The sequence below is a fragment of the Erpetoichthys calabaricus genome, chromosome 3 (genome assembly GCF_900747795.2).
Source record: "Erpetoichthys calabaricus chromosome 3, fErpCal1.3, whole genome shotgun sequence".
Classification (NCBI taxonomy): domain Eukaryota; kingdom Metazoa; phylum Chordata; class Cladistia; order Polypteriformes; family Polypteridae; genus Erpetoichthys; species Erpetoichthys calabaricus.
In genome coordinates, this window is record NC_041396.2 from 23,550,522 (window position 1) to 23,568,293 (window position 17,772).

The 17,772-nt window shown below is 40.9% G+C and overlaps 1 protein-coding gene across 1 annotated transcript in view; it reads right to left on the bottom strand.

Moving 5' to 3' along the window:
• The window catches only part of LOC114647822 (uncharacterized), a 1,111,123-nt gene extending 1,096,464 nt beyond the window's left edge, over positions 1-14,659 (bottom strand). Inside the window, exon 1 of the mRNA XM_028796471.2 lies at positions 14,648-14,659. The gene's annotated coding sequence lies outside the window, so the exon portion shown is untranslated. The remainder of the gene's footprint in view (positions 1-14,647) is intronic.
• Between the last annotated feature and the right edge of the window lie 3,113 nt (positions 14,660-17,772).

Below are 17,772 nucleotides of genomic sequence, written 5' to 3' on the forward strand. Positions count from 1 at the left end.
AGTAGAAGAGATGAGGAAAACAGCTTTGCGTCTTTCTACTTTTTATCTGCGCCGAGCTTTTAACAATGTGAAAATGAGATCGCCTTCAGCTGCAAGGGGTCGTGAGAACAAAGTGGTCGCTGGGAGGCGCAGAATGTCGGGCTGCTCCGCCGAGTCGAGAGCTTCGCAGTTTCGGGCAGCGTCCTCTCTTCTCGCACTGTTTGTGACACTTCAAGTCCCCCATCAGCTCCTGGGAGAGTGGAAAACTTTGTGAATGAGTGTAATCAGTGCCATCGAAGGAGGACTCTGTTTGTAAATTGCCCTGCACTACTACTTACTGTCCCTTAAGGTGAGTTTGGGTCACTAAAACCCCGTAACATTCAAGGTTGCTTTTGTGATGAATTATTTTAAGAAGTAGTAGGCATGTAGTGCAAGGTTGTCAGGCAGAAATTTGGACGATCACATAGAAAATGTAATTTCTATACCACAGCGGTCGTGTAGCGCCTTTCACAAGGGATCTACTACTTACCTGTTGTGTTATAACGCCTTTAAAATGTAGTTTACCCGAAACCACTCCAGTAGTGTTCAATGTATCTTTACTTCTTAAATGTTAATGTTTTACTGTTTAATAACTTATAGACTACATTTTATTTTTTTCCCTTGCACTCAGTGAGCGAAGCCACTGGGTAATCAACAAGTTAACTATAAGATGGAAATGACAAATTGAAGCAACAGTTTTCCATTTAGCTGGTCTTCATTTGCACCCCTGTGTCAGAAGGGAACCGAAGAACTGGAAATTACTCATCTATTTTAGGGTTCAAGTGGATGATACGTGTGTCATTAGAAAGTACAAAAAATCTGTGATTTAAGAATGAACTGTCATGGTAGAGTTAAAACACTAACAAGCCATGGAATTAAAGAAGATCTGTTATTGGGTAGGATTGGCTTCTAATTAAGCAACTGGGTGGAAACGAAAACCTGTAGCCACTGTGGCTCTCCAGGGTCCAAGTTGGCCACCCCTGGTATATTTGGTAGAATGCCCTGTGAGGACTGGATGGTCTTTTGGCCTTTTTGGCTTGTAAGTTTTTTTTTTTTTTTTTTGCTCGGCATATCACTCAGATTGGAGTTTTAATTTTCATGTCCTTCCTTGGCCATCTGACCATAGCATTGGATGCATTGTTATAATCATTAGAGATATAAATATCAGTCAGTCACTTTTTAATCCACTTTGTCCTGAAATGGGTCACTGGGGATGCTGGAGCCTATCCCTTCTAGCATAGGGTGCAAGGCAGGAACAGGACTGATAGATAGATAGATAGATAGATAGATAGATAGATAGATAGATAGATAGATAGATAGATAGATAGATAGATAGATAGATAGATAGATAGATAGATCTCTCCCTGACAGAGAGAGAATTTGTAAAGGGGGAACCCAAAATCCAGGGGAGACAGCTGGAATCTGATTTGTCCATGACAATTGATGCCCGGAGAGGCTGAAGCCCCCATGACCCTTGAATTAATCAGGTTTGTTAATTTTGTGATTTTTTATACATCTTCTGTAACTGCCAGAAAGCCAAAAATCGTATGCACAAAAAACAATAATAGAATTTCTTTTCGATTCAACAACCATTCAGTAAACGGTTTACAGCTAATAGGATAACAAAATGTCACCAATGCCATGCCGCATTTCTAGTACTTTAAATAAAGCCGACACCTAGCAAGTATAAAGATGGAGTGCCTGGCCTTTCTCTGCTATGCCAGGGATTTGCCCCTCCATGTGGTGTGGCACTGTAGGTCTCATGTCATCCTTGCTCCAAGATCACATGCCTCTATCCCAGGAGGCTCAGGTTCACCCCACCGCCTATCCAATTACCCTTTGAAGAATGCAGTTTGACATTTAACTGAAAAGAAATCAGCCGTCTGTAAGGAAATTAAACATTGGGCGTCTTGGTGATTTTGTGCAAAAGTATAATGAAGGATAAAGTCCAAATACCTGCAGGGAATCAGCTTGAGGCGGACAAAAGAGGAAATGAGAACTGCAGAGGGCCATCCGAGGTTGCGGGAGTCAGCAAGCTCTTAATCAAAACAAAGTTTAGGGTCCTTGTTCTAATGATGACCACCTAATGTTCAAACTGGCCTAGTCTAAGAGCAGTTAGAATAAAAAGGAAAAGAATCCATGTGGACTGATGAGGCGACATTTTAGCAAACAAATCCAGCTTATAGACCTTTGAGATATATTACAGTTATACCGTTGTCACATCAAGAGGTCACTTTTGTAGCACTCTTCCTCTTCAGAATGACATCAAGCATCTCAAACCTGTTTAATCCAGTTCTGTGGGGCAAAAGCCTGGCAACACTGGATGCAAGGCAGAAACTAAACCTAGACAGGGGGTCCCAATTTACCACCACGTAGGTTAACCTGTATGTCTTTGAGGGTTTGGTAGGAAGAGTGAAGTACACATAATAAGAAGGTGTAAGATGAACATGGAAACTACACCCAGTTAGTGACGAGGTGCATGTAAGGCCTATGATGCCAGTTCTTCTCATGGCGTATGTCAGACTTTCTGACTGCGGTTACTGATCTCGTCACTGGATGTGATGTAGTGTTAGCGGATCTGTTAGATGCGGTTTTGTGTTTTTGTATGTCAAGGATCACGGATCAAGGATCTTTTATTGTTATTTCATCATTCATGTGCAGAAACAAACTTCAGTACTCAAGTCCCGGTAATTAAACAGTGCACACGATAAGTCCATTAAAATAAATAATTAAGTAAATACAGTAAATAAATAGAACAAAATAACATTAATACATAATAGCAGTAAGATGTCTATAACTAAAATAAATATCATTGCAGTATGCCCTATAATTAGCATGAGTAAAAAAGGTAGCAGCAATAGTTGAGTACATGAGACTACTTAAACAAAATGCAACATGTAGTCTAAGTCACACAGAGTGTACAGTCAGATTTAGTGATGCGGTATTCATTAGTCCTATAACGTCAAAGAAGAAGCCCCTAAGCGCTACACAATCTCCTGCCCGATTGGAGGTGGGCAAACAGTCCATGAGCAGGATGAGTGACATCTCCAATCTATCTATCTATCTATCTATCTATCTATCTATCTATCTATCTATCTATCTATCTATCTATCTATCTATCTATCTATCTATCTATCTATCTATCTATCTATCTATCTATCTATCTATCTATCTATCTATCTATCTATCTATCTATCTATCTATCTATCTATCATATAGTGCCTTTTACATTATCTATCTATCTGTTTCCTCAATGGCTGGTAGGCTGCTGCCGATGATCCGCTGTGCAGACTTAACCACCCGTTGCAGTGCTCTCCTGTTTGTGGCTGCTGTACTGCTCCATAACACAGGAGGTGAGGATCTTCTCTACTGCACCCTTGTAAAAGGAGGTCAGAAGAGTGGGGCACAGACCAGCCTCCAAGAAGAAAAGGCGTATGGTAATCTTCCTACCAGCCATTACCACATTCAAGGAAGGAAGAATTCCTAAGAATAGGGTTAAGTCACCTATCCCTAGGAATTTTTCCTTCCTTGAAAATGGCAATGGCTGGTAGGGAGATCACCACACACCCTCCCTTTTAAGACTCTGGTCTGTTAGGATGGGATAAATAATCCGCAACAAGGTTCTTCTTTCCCGACACATGGCGGACCTGAAATCTATAAGGCTAGAGCACCAAATGCCATTGGAGTGCCTCATTCTTTGCATCCACTGCAAAGCTCGGTGGTCGCTCTCCACTACAAACTCATTTGACAAAAGGTTAATACTTCAAACTGTCTATTGCCCAATTGATCACAAGCCCTTCCTTTTGTAATGTTCAAAATTCGCCTTTGCTCTTCCCCTTGCATCAAAGCTGCACCCAAACCTTCTTCTGAGACATCTACTTGTAAAAGAAAAGGTTGGTTAAAATCAGGACAGGGTAACATCACATCTTTATAGAAGGTTTCTTTCAATATATTAAAAGCTTTGTCACAATTTTCTGTCCATTTGATGTACCGGGGTGCTGTGCCTTTGAGCAGGTCAGTAAGGGGTGCCGAAATGTCTGAAAAATTGGAGATGAACCTGCGATACCACCCCACCAAACCAAGGAACGACCTGACCGGCTTCTTCCGATCCTTGATTGAAGCCATCTTGTCTATTTGGGGTCAGAGAAGAACACCGCCTATGGTGTACCCAAGGTATTGCACTTCTGTTTTGACTCTCACAGTTTTCTCTGGGTTCACCACCAATCCTGAAAATTTTAGTGGCTCAGATATTCCCCTTAAGTGCTGTAAGTGTTCTTCCCATGTTTTGCTGTACACCACCACATTGTTCTATGTACACTCTAGCATAATTTTCACTTTGTCCATGAGGCACTGAAAGTTGACTGCTGCTCCATGCAGACCAAACAGCATCACATTAAATTGTTATAGACCTCCAGGTGCTCTAAAAGCGGTGAGTGGTTTGGCATCCTCAGTAAGTGGAACTTGCCAATAACCCTTGCACAGATCAACAGTAGTTAAATATTTTGCAGGACCCAGCTGCTCCACCAGCTCATCCACTCTAGGCATAGTAATGCCAAAATGGCATTAGATTTACTGTAATCCAAGCAGAAGCACATCTGTTTCTTTCTACTTAGGTCTTTCTACACCAGTCACTCACAGATGGCTCAATGATCCATAGTTATTTCATTTGGTTCAGCTCCTCACAGAACATCTCCTGAAGGCGTACAGGGATTCAGCAGTATGCCACTCGAACCGGACCTGGAGAGGTAAGGCGTTTATTATATTGGATTAAATTAGTTTTATCAGGCAGTGAACCGAACAAACCCTCAGGAATTATATCCAACACTTCTTTCCTCATTGTTTCTGACAGATGTTCCAAGGAAGGCAATGTTCTTGCTTCATTGCCTGAGGGTAAGTACTGCTCTTCTACCTCTTCCTCTTCCAGGATGCTGCAAATTAAAAACTGATAAGAAGGATTAGCATTTTCATACCAAGCTTTCAACATATTAATGTGAAATGTTTTGGCTTCCTGGAATGATCAGGCATTTCAGGGTGACATTGTACCTCTCTACCAACCCATCTGTCAGCAGGTTATAGGCTGTGGACCTTAACCCCCTGATGCCTAGTAAGCTATTCACCTGTTTTATTAGTTTGGATGTTAAATTGGATCCCTGATCTGTAAGCATCTCTCTAGGGATCCCTACTCTGGAGAATAGCTGTATGAGAGCTCTGACTATATTGCTGGCATTGCTCTTTTTCAGGGGAAAAACCTCTGGGAACCTGGATGTGCGGACTATGAGTTTTTCTGATGACATTGTGATCTGTAGTGAGAGTAGGGAGCAGATTGAGAAGACCCTGGAGAGGTGGAGATATGCTCTAGAGAGGAGAGGAGAGGAATGAAGGTCAGTAGGAACAAGACAGAATACATGTGTGTGAATGAGAGGGAGGTCAGTGGAATGATGAGGATGCAGGGAGTAGAGTTGGCGAAGGATGAGTTAGAATACTTGGGATCAAAAGTACAGAGTAATGGGGATTGTGGAAGAGAGGTGAAGAAGAGAGTGCAGCAGGGTGGAAAAGAGTGTCAGGAGTAATTTGTAACATACGAGTATCAGCAAGAGTGAAAGGGAAGGTCTACAGGATGGTAGTGAGACCAGCTATGTTATATGGGTTGGAGACGGTGGCACTGACCAGAAAGCAGGAGACACAGCTGGAGGTGGCAGAGTTAAAGATGCTAAGATTTGCATTGGGTGTGACGAGGATGGACAGGATTAGAAATGAGGACATTAGAGGGTCAGCTCAAGTTGGACGGTTGGGAGATAAAGTCAGAGAGGCAAGATTGCGTTGGTTTGGACATGTGCAGAGGAGAGATGCTGGGGATATTGGGAGAAGGGTGCTAAGGATAGAGCTGCCAGGGAAGAGGAAACGAGGAAGGCCTAAGAGAAGGTTTATGGATGTGGTGAGAGAGGACATGCAGGTGATGGGTGTGACAGAACAAGATGAGGAGGACAGGAAGATATGGGACCTGCCAAAAAAACAAGAAGAAGAGAAGTGCTGTAACAGAGCCTTTTTGTCAAATGAATCATTCATTTTATAAAGATCCTGCGTTTGCCTCTATATCTAGCAGAGATTTGATGGTAAATCCCCCCATAATGGGCATTTTTAGAACTCTTTAGTGTTCCAAGACTCTCAGTTCATAACAACAAATGAACTGCACTAAGTACTAATACCTCATTAACTTCTGTAAATTCCTGAATTATTTTTAGCTTATTCTAAAGTTTGAAAAACCAGCTGAGAACATGTGCTGCCAAGTATTCATAAGAGATTTCCTGCTCTTCGAGTTCAGATTTTTTGCTAAATGTTAACAAGACTGCTGTTTTAAGTTTTAAGTTTTAAATTGTTAGACAGTACATTAAAGGAAGCAAAATATTAATTCAAGGCACAGACATGTTACACTCCCTGAAATCATTAGTTTAATTATCCATCCATTATCCAACCCGCTATATCCTAAGGTCACGGGGGTCTGCTGGAGCCAATCCCAGCCAACACAGGACGCAAGGCAGGGAACCAATCCCGGGCAGGGCGCCAACCCACCGCAGGACACACACACACCAAGCACACACTAGGGCCAATGTAGAATCGCCAATCCACCTAACCTGCATGTCTTTGGACCGTGGGAGGAAACCGGAGTGCCCGGAGGAAACCCACGCAGACACGGGGAGAACATGCAAACTCCACGCAGGGAGGACCCTGGAAGCGAACCCAAGTCTCCTAACTGCGAGGCAGCAGCGCTATCCACTGCGCCACAATGCAGCCCGTAGTTTAATTATGATATTTAAAAAATAAATCTATAAAAAATTGCATTGTCTGCATTTATTTCCCCATCTAATGTTTTATATGTCACAAATAATTGATCCGGTCTTTCATTTCATGAAGTCTCTTAAAAATTCTTTGCATTTATATAGCGCTTTTCTCACTACTCAAAGCGCTCAGCAATTGCAGGTTAAGGGCCTTGCTTAAGGGCCCAACAGAGCAGAGTCCCATTTTGGCATTTATGGGATTCGAACCAGCAACCTTCTGATTGCCAGTGAAGATTCCTTGCCTCTCTTAGACTCTTGGATTGGCATGGTGGCACAGTAGTTAGTGCCTAATTTCTTTTGGTATGGGGAATGTTAAGATATGTTACTTAGTTTCTTACAGGGCTGTAGGGAGATGGAGCCGGTTCTGGCCTGATGAGTATAAAACAGAGAAATCATTATACAAAGAAAAGAATCAAAGACAGTTGCAAAAATTCATAAAGACAATTCCATCCATCCATCCATCATCATCTTTCATTATCATAATTTTCATCATCATCTTCTTCTTCTTTTCCTTCTTCTATGAGAGGTTGATGTTTTGTAGGAAATCTGTTTATTCAGATAAAGGTCACAGGAAAACTGTAATCCATCACATCAAGCAGGGGCGCAGACACAGGGAGAAGGGAACACTTGTCATGGGCCTTTGCCTTGTTGGATGCCCAGGATGGTCTGTGCAGAATTTCACTGGTGCCATCAGCAGTGATATCAGCAAGAGTGACAGTGACTACTGTGGGGGGCTGCAGAAGGCAGGGATGCATTAGGACCCGAACCGAACTGGCCATTATACAAATCATCTCTCCTGCTTCTGCTGTCCCATTGCTCACCACAGGATGAAACAGACAGATTTCAATTATTCCACAGTCACTGAGCATACACTCCTTTTAAAGACAAAACAATAAACCACAGACGGTGATATTGCTGACATGAAAGATGGGTGAACTCAGACACGTTTTCCAGGCCGACCCCCCCCCCCCCCCCCCCCCATTGTCTATCTAGATCTCTTTTAAATGACCCGTCGGCTGATCTTGTCCCCAGTAGCCCCTGCACCTTCCGCAGACATCCAACAGAGCCACAGCAGAAGTCGCAGGGAGTTGTAATTTCTTTATTCATTGTAGCACCACTACGACGTGTCCAAATGTACTAACGTCCAATGATTTTAACTCCAATGGTTATGTAGAACTAGAACAACTGCACATAAAGGCCATCATCTAGTATCAATGTGCCTATACAGCTAACTCGGGATGGGAATTGATAAGATTTTCACGATTCCGATTCCATTTTCGATTCTGTTTAACAATTCGATTCTTTATCGATTCTCCTATCGATTCTTGTTTTTAAAAAAGGAGAACACACAGGTCGATTAGCTTAGAACTTTGTTTTATATCTTATCTTTGAACAAGATAGAAATTTAGGAGTAGCATGACCTTACAAACCCAACAGTGAGATCTTAAGAGATCCACATTCCCCAGAAAAAAATTTGTAAATGTAAAATAATAATAAAATAAATATTATTCTGTAGCAATAACAAAGTATAACATAAATTATTCTGTGGCAATTACTCAAGAATGTCCAGTAACATTTACAGTCTCCTTTTTAAAAGTATATATGAGCTGAGCACTCAAAAATAAAACTACATCAGCCAGCAACAAATACAATCAACTCAAGTCCAATGGAACTGTGCACTGTGCAATTCTGCAACCATCAACTATTTTGACAGCTACATCCATGTTGGCCGCATTATCAACAGTGGCTGCCACAACCTTGTCTTTGATACCATACTCCTCCAAGATCTCATCAATCTCCTCTGCTACAGCTGTCCCTGTCTGTGCCTGGTACACTGGTTTGGTTTTGAGGACTTTTTCTTGAGCCTGGCCATTCCTGACATAATGCAGCATTACTGTGAGGTAATGATCTTGACTAAAACTTGTCCATCCATCTGCAGTGACGGCTGCCTTCAACACATGTTTCAGCTCAGAAATGGAAACGGATGAAACATCTGGTAAGAGGAGAACATGCAACTTTGACATTCCCTGACTTAGCCTACAATTAAACACATTCACTTACCGAAAATCGGGGGCATCTACTGTGGCAAATGGGTGCAAGCCTTTTACCACAAACTTAGTCACTGCTCGGTGACATTTGTCTATACTGGCCTGTGTCGTTTTACTTTTCCCCGCCTCTGTGAAAGGAGAAGCTACCGGTAGACTGCAGCGAGAACTGCCAGCATCTGAGACAGCCAGACTCTGTCTGTCTCTCTCGTCATGGTCATCTAAATGCAATGCACAGTAATAGCAGGTTTTGCAATAAGGCCAATTCGCGCTAACATAATATGCAATGTTAGTTGATTAGTTACCTGCCGTATTAACGGGAGAGGACGTGCAAACATTACCGCTGCTGCTGGGTTGAGATTCACTAGTCCGGAGCGGATCAAAAACACGACATTCATTTAAGGTTATCGCGTGTTTTGTGAGCAAATGCTTTTGCATATTCGTAGTGTTTCCTCCCTTTGATGAAATATCTACTTTGCAAGTATTGCAAGTTGCCCTGTTGTCATCCTTTCTCGTAAAGTATAACCAAACTTTTGAGCATTCCTGCTGGGTAAATGACGCTACGCAACGTGGTGACGTCATTCGAGGCGACTGGAATCGATTGGGGAATCGTTTGCAAAAATGGCAAACAATTCCAAGGAATTGAAACAGTGGGAACCGGTTCTCAACAAGAACCGGTTTTCGATTCCCATCCCTACAGCTAACAGATCCATGGAGAATGTAGTTTCCACTGCACGTCGTAGAGTCCTTTGCTTTGGTTCAGTTTTTAACAACATAATCTCACAAAAACTGGTTGGCAAGTTTAGCAATCTGGGCCTAGTAGATTCATGCTTTTATTATAACAGACTTTTTTTTCCCCCAATAGACGGCAGAATGTGAGGATTGACAATCTGACTTTCTCCACACGGATCGGCACAGGGATGGGTACTTAGCTCGATGTTCTTTACTCTCTTCATTAGTGACGGCATCCCAAAGCACCCCCAAAAACATAGTCAGTATTTGCAGATGATGTAACCTTAGTGGGCTTGATACTTAGACAATGAGGAGATAGTCTACAAGGAAATGGTGAAACCTCTGGGTGGGTGGTGTGCGGACCCCTACTTGATCCTCAACACCACCAAAACGGAAGAGGTAATTGTTGAGTTTCGGCTTACTAACCACCTACCCCTTTACATCTATGGAGACTTCTCTTCAAGTCTACAATCATCTCCCTAGTTCTGGTGATTTGAGGACTCTTGAGCATTGATTAAACGGGGGAGTTGGGCTTGCAATTGAAAAACATGATTGCATATGAAGGGGCTTCCTGTTTGCGGACTACTTTCATTTTCTGGATTTATTTATTTAATAATATCTTCTTCTCCTTCTTCATCTTTCGGCTGCTCCCGTTAGTGGTTGACACAATGGATCATTTTTTCCATATATTTATTTAATAATATACTTGTAACAAAATTAGGGTGTTTTGCGAATTAAAAGTATACAACTGAATCATTTGACATGTGAATTAAGCAACAAGAATAACGTGAGATCTTTTTTCAGGGACATTTTTTATGTTGTTTCTTGCTTTTCAGCATTCGTCACCATTGTGTCCCTTTCTATCAGAAATTTTGTTATGTCCCATGACCACAAAAGATTTAAACCTTTTTCTTCGCCATTATTATGAACTACATATTAAAAAATATAATGTTTGTGTGGAGCATTTGTTTAATGTCAAATTTCTTGTCATTAGTGCATTTATTCTAACAGGTCAGGTCACTCTTGGGTTGGAGATTATACTTTTCCAAGAATATCCCAAAATTTGAGGCCCAAAGCTGACTAGTAATTCTCAGTTCTTCATTTTTTTCTTCATCATTATTATTTTTTAAAATTGTTAATAAAAAAGATAGTTCATGATAAACACAGAGGTGTATTTAGAATCAAGTTACTTGGTGATCTAAGCAATAGACTCTAGCTGTGGACCTCCAGAAATCCACTCCATTAAGAAAACTTTATATTTCACTTTATATTATTATAAGTCGGTGATAACAAAATGTTACACTATGGTTAAGATGAGAGTTGGGGAGTTATCTGACTCAAATCAAGTAAACCATGTAACAAAAACCTGCAATCCAATTGGTTATCTGGTGGAGCTACTGAATCACGAAACTGTGGAGGTCTGCAGCAGGACCCATCTCATTCTACTGGATCCTTTGTCATTTGCTTCTGGCAGCTGGTAAAGAAAACAAGAAGCAAATAACATAAAGCATGCAACTGTTTAAGATAAAAGAGGCAATAAAGGAGTCTTAATGAGTGAGCTGACAAAATGAGGAACAATAATGTCGCTCAAGCAATAAATGATTCAGTACCAGTAACTGGCTTTTAAGTGAATGCAGCAAAAATCTGAATGGTCCAATGAATCTTGTATTTGGGGACACCTAGTGGAAAGTAAAGGAAATGATTTCAGGACAGTGGATTACACAACCAATGAAAAGTCCTACAGTTGAAGTGGAGATCCTACTAATGTCCAATAAATTTGTAAATGTGATTTTGCAAAACATGTAAGTGTTAGCTAACAAAAAATGTTTGAAAACTAAACATTTTGTTTTGATTTGTAAAATTTCTTATGTTCTTACACTACCTCTTATATTGTTATGTATTAGTCAGAATTCTTGTGAATGACATACTTTACATCTTCTCCAACTCTTTGATGGCCATTGTAGTTTTCTGTGCTGTGGTTTTCTGGGCTGGTAACATCACTTCAAGAGAGGTCCACTGAATTAACAAGCTCATTAAAAGGGAGGGCAAAGTTATAGGACACACTCTGGACCCCATGGAGGTCATACAGGAGGAGAGAATTCACACAAAACTGAGTTCCGTTCTATCTATCTATCTATCTATCTATCTATCTATCTATCTATCTATCTATCTATCTATCTATCTATCTATCTATCTATCTATCTATCTATCTATCTATCTATCTATCTATCTATCTATCTATCTATCTATCTATCTATCTATCTATTGTGACAGATAGAGAGCGCTGTGACCCCTTGAACCCTTAGACCACTCATCAGACACCAGGTAAAAGTCCAGAATTATTATTTATTATAATAATAATGTGCACAAAGCACCACTACTCCACAATACTCTAATAATAAACCAATAATCACTACAATAATTCACAATAACAATAATCCTCCACTCCCAGCAGCTCAGTCACCCTTCCTCCCAACTTGTCTCCCTGCTGGGATTTCCCACAGTCCTTTTAAAGTCTTTGACCCGGAAGTGCTTCTGATCCCCCCAGTCCATGTGATTCCTAGCACTTCCGGGTCAGATCAAAACTCTTCTTTTCTTCAGCCTGGAAGTATATCATTTCTTCTGTTTCTGTGATTGTGAATTACTTCTGGGCTATATGGAAAGAATAAGTCCCTGGGCCTCCCTGCAGCATCCTCCGGTGGCCCCCATGGTATCCAGCAAGGCTGTGATGAAAGACTCCAAGTTCCATGATGCCCTGCTGGAATTCGGGGCCCTTCCATGTTGCATGGCTGTCTCCATCTGGCGGTTTGGGGGTGTTGGCCGGGATACACGGCCGGCAATCCCTCTATCTATCTATCTATCTATCTATCTATCTATCTATCTATCTATCTATCTATCTATCTATCTATCTATCTATCTATCTATCTATCTATCTATCTATCTATCTATCTATCTATCTATCTATCTATCTATCTATCTATCTATCTATCCTGCCAACTATGCTAAGATTAAAGTCTATCTATCTATCTATCTATCTATCTATCTATCTATCTATCTATCTATCTATCTATCTATCTATCTATCTATCTATCTATCTATCTATCTATCTATCTATCTATCTATCTATCTATCTATCTATCTATCTATCTATCTGTGTTGATTTATATTGAGTTGCTCATTTCTTTCTGCTAAGGAGACAATACCAGACTTTAAGGCCAAGGGTGAACTTACTATTTTCTCAGTAGACTATTACTTCTATTGATATTTTTGTTGAATAAATGAATGAAAAGGCAAATATTCCTAGTGTTCAAGTATATCACCTTTACGTGTAGGCACTCTTTGCATGAAGATCTATTGGCTGACTACTCAAATACATTGAAAAAGGCAACTACTTCCATGAGGTGTACTTACATTTTCAGATGACTGACTGCTCTAGGGTCTAAATGGGAGTGTGCTGGACATCTTTACTTGACAGTTCACACAAGTGTTACAAACTAAGGGTCCACAAGCTTTGGAATAATTCAGCTATTATAGTGGATAGCCTGGAGTTCAAATTTAATGAATTTAGATCTACCTTTGTTGTAGCAAAATGGATGGGGAGAGGTCTTACTGACATATTACATCTTCCATGACTAAATTTCCCTAAAGGTTGCTTAATATCAAACATTGCAATAATTACAGACCCCTAATGCCATTGCTAAAATTGCATTCACAGGTTTTACTTGAGGTGTTGAAACAATGAAGATCTATATTTAATTACAAAGGGGGTGAATGGAGGGCTCCTGCATGAGGAGAGAGTAATCAATTACGATGAGTCCTTAGGCTTGGTGTTCTCTCTGAGGAAAAGGCTTTAATGTTTGGTGCTCTACAAGGGGCCGCTCTATCACTGCACTTTTTATTTTCAAATCTATGTAAATAAAGTAAAGATCAATTATGGTAATTTAATTTTGGGTTCTCCACTTTGATAAAATGTTATCTCTTATTAATTACTGTCTGTCGAATGCATTGACAATAAACTTTATTAAAACACATTCAATTTGAATCAGCCATTCTGCAGCTAATAAACAATTACCTTTTTAGAGAATGTCACTTATTTCCAATATCTGGCATTATACATTGATTACAATGTAAACATCTCCATCGTGGCGGTATTTAATTCCTGTCAAGAATATTCAATTTATTTTGTATGGCACTCTTAGTAAGTACAACTTTAGTGCACAATAACAACTTTAGAGTTACAGTCATGTGCAAAAGTAAGGACCTGAAATGTTTTTTTCTTTTTTAACATTTGTCGACATATTAGGATTTGATCTCCATTTAAACAGTGTCACACATGCATGTCTGTGGATCACCGTCAGGGCTCCTCTAAGCTATGTGGTACCACCCCAGGTTGAGAGGAGTCGTTGTCACTAATCATGCCCTCTCCAATTATTTTCCCACAACACCAAGAACACGACTGACTCCGCCTCTAATGGTTTCCCAGCTATAAATCACGGGGTCGGTATAAAGGAGACGTCACTCTGTGAGCAGAGCATGAGATGGACGGAGCTCCTGTGAAATTGAGAAATGATAATACAAAGCCCGACTGGGGCCGTTTTGCTTTTGATTTATGTTTTGTGATGTAAAAATGTTCAGAAAAGGCACTTTAACTTCTAAGGTTCTTTTTATATGGGTAGACAATTAATACTGAAATACTGGCTTTTGCTGGTGTATTTTGAAGTGCAGTTCATCCAGAGGAGAGCAGTCTGAAGACAGATTGACACGTTAGAGAATCCCAGCAGGGATGCATAAACTGTTATCTCTGTTCGCACATACTGTACACTTATCAACATACACTCAGCACAGATAAGTGAAAATATAAAGCAGAAATATCTCAACACAGGCCGAGGCCGGCCACCTTAACTTCAACATGTTACCAGGGGCTAGAAGCCACTCCACTCACCAGGCGTCCCTGCTGGGATTCTCTTTCATGTCAATCTGTCTTCAGACTGCCACCCCTGAAAGAGCTGCACTTCAGAGCATCCCAGCAAAAGCCAGTCAGGTTTTTAGTATCCTGATGGTTGCCTTTGAAAGCACTTCACTTACTAACTAAAGCTCAATCATCATTTACAATGCATCCGTAAAGTATTCACAGCACATCACTTTTTCCATTTTGTTATGTTACAGCCTTATTCCAAAATGGATTAAATTCATTTTTTTCCTCAGAATTCTACACACAACACCCCATAATGACAATATGAAAAAAGTTTACTTGAGGTTTTTGCAAATTTATTAAAAATACAAAAACTGAGAAAGCACATGTACATAAGTATTCACAGCCTTTGCCATGAATCTCAGAATTGAGCTCAGGTGCATCCTGTTTCCCCTGATCATCCTTGAGATGTTTCTGCAGCTTCATTGGAGTCCACCTGTGGTAAATTCAGTTGACTGGACATGATTTGGAAAGGCACACACCTGTCTATAGAAGGTCCCACAGTTGACAGTTCATGTCAGAGCACAAACCAAGCATGAAGTCAAAGGAATTGTCTGTAGACCTCCGAGACAGGATTGTCTCGATGCACAAATCTGGGGAAGGTTACAGAAAAATTTCTGCTGCTTTGAAGGTCCCAATGAGCACAGTGGCCTCCATCATCCATAAGTGGAAGAAGTTCGAAACCACCAGGACTCTTCCTAGAGCTGGCTGGCCATCTAAACTGAGCAATCGGGGGAGAAGGGCCTTAGTCAGGGAGGTGACCAAGAACCCGATGGTCACTCTGTTAGAGCTCCAGAGGTCCTCTGTGGAGAGAGGAGAACCTTCCAGAAGGACAACCATCTCTGCAGCAATCCACCAATCAGGCCTGTATGGTAGAGTGGCCAGACGAAAGCCACTCCTTAGTAAAAGGCACATGGCAGCCCTCCTGGAGTTTGCCAAAAGGCACCTGAAGGACTCTCAGACCATGAGAAAGAAAATTCTCTGGTCTGATGAGACAAAGATTGAACTCTTTGGTGTGAATGCCAGGCGTCACGTTTGGAGGAAACCAGGCACTGCTCATCACCAGGCCAATACCATCCCTACAGTGAAGCATGGTGGTGGCAGCATCATGCTGTGGGGATGTTTTTCAGCGGCAGGGACAGGGAGACTAGTCAGGATAAAGGGAAAGATGACTGCAGCAATGCACAGAGACATCCTGGATGAAAACCTGCTCCAGAGCAATCTTGACCTCAGACTGGGGCGACGGTTCATCTTTCAGCAGGACAACGACCCTAAGCACACAGCCAAGATATCAAAGGAGTGGCTTCAGGACAACTCTGTGAATGTCCTTGAGTGGCCCAGCCAGAGCCTAGACTTGAATCCGATTGAACATCTCTGGAGAGATCTTAAAATGGCTGTGCACCGACGCTTCCCATCCAACCTGATGGAGCTTGAGAGGTGCTGCAAAGAGGAATGGGCGAAACTGGCCAAGGATAGGTGTGCCAAGCTTGTGGCATCATATTCAAAAAGACTTGAGGCTGGAATTGCTGCCAAAGGTGCATCAACAAAGTATTGAGCAAAGGCTGTGAATACTTATGTACATGGGATTTATCAGTTTTTTTATTTTTAGTAAATTTGCAAAAACCTTAAGTAAACTTTTTTCACGTTGTCATTATGGGGTGTTGTGTGTAGAATTCTGAGGAAAAAATGAATTTAATCCATTTTGGAATAAGGCTGTAACATAACAAAATGTGGAAAAAGTGATGCGCTGTGAATACTTTCCGGATGCACTGTATGTACATGTGAAGGAGAAACCAGGTCTAAATGTTAAATATGAAAACATACAACCTGAACAATTCACCTCAGGGTCACACAGCAAGCTTCATGTTAGACGGCTGTAGCTTTGGTTGTTGTCGTCTTTGTTTTCTTAAACCAGATGTGATGCTTGGTAGCAGACGGGGAACGTCTATAGGTTCAAAAGTCTGACTGAATGGTCTTCTCTTTGGAAGTTGCTTCTCTCTTTCTCTCCTCCTCCTGGCAGTTGATATCTCTCTGGTGGTCCTTTATAAAATCCTTTGAATTTATAGAGTCTTGCTGATTTCCCCTTTTCCCAATAATATACTGCCTCATGTAAGATATTGCATCAGTCAAAAATTTGGGACAACCAATACGTTCCAATGGTCTGGCTGCTTGTTGATTAAATTGCTTTTGGCTAAAAATGAAATACGTTCATCTTAAAGTCTCTATTTTACATATTCTTTTACACTGTATGTGCACACTGGTTGATTTATCTAAGCTTAAACCTAAACACATTCTAATAAACAATGACACTCTTTAACAATATATCCTTATTTTCCCAGAATTCCCGTCTTTGTCTATTTTGCATACACCCCAGAATTTTATCTACTTCCAAATTTTGACACTCTTGGAAAACGACCTCATGAATATTAGTGAGCTAATGAGGTCTTTTGTGCCTACCTGCCATTTCAGTTACAGAACATTTCCCACATGAGCTCTGAACTAGTAAGTTAAGAGTCATTATCTGAATAATTTTAAAATATATCAACACACAAATTAAACATTATTAGTTATATTTAGCATACTGTAAAAACACAATATTCCAACAGCATTATATTTACTTTGTTGCCAACATGCCAACGAGCGCTTGTATTTTTTTGTTAATCATAAACGGGGGAGACCGGGCTGGCACCCCAATATTTGTTTTCTTGGGACTTGTAATTCCTCACTCATCCACAATAATGTCTGTAGTTAAAGGTGATTTAATTGGAAAAAGAAAACTGAACAGATATGACAACTCTGTCTATAGATAAAGGAAGTCCCACCCTTGGCTCTAGTAGCTGGCATTGCCCCCTCAAGTCGATGTTTCCGGTGACTGTCTAACAATCTCTGACATTGACTGGTTAAAGTTTTTTCACTCCTCCATGCGGAGGTCTTTCAGCTGTGTGATGTTTGAGGGGCGTATTGTGTGCAGTGCCCATTTCAAATCCCACACATCCCTAACCCTAACCCTAAAACCTAACTCACACAGCATCTTAATGGGGTTCAGATCCAGGCTTTGACTTGGACATTTCAGACTCCCCTTCATTAATTTCTTATCAGCCATTCTCTGGTGTGTTTAGTGTCATTGTTCTGGTGCAAGGTCCATTTTTGGTTGAGCTTCAGTCTTCTG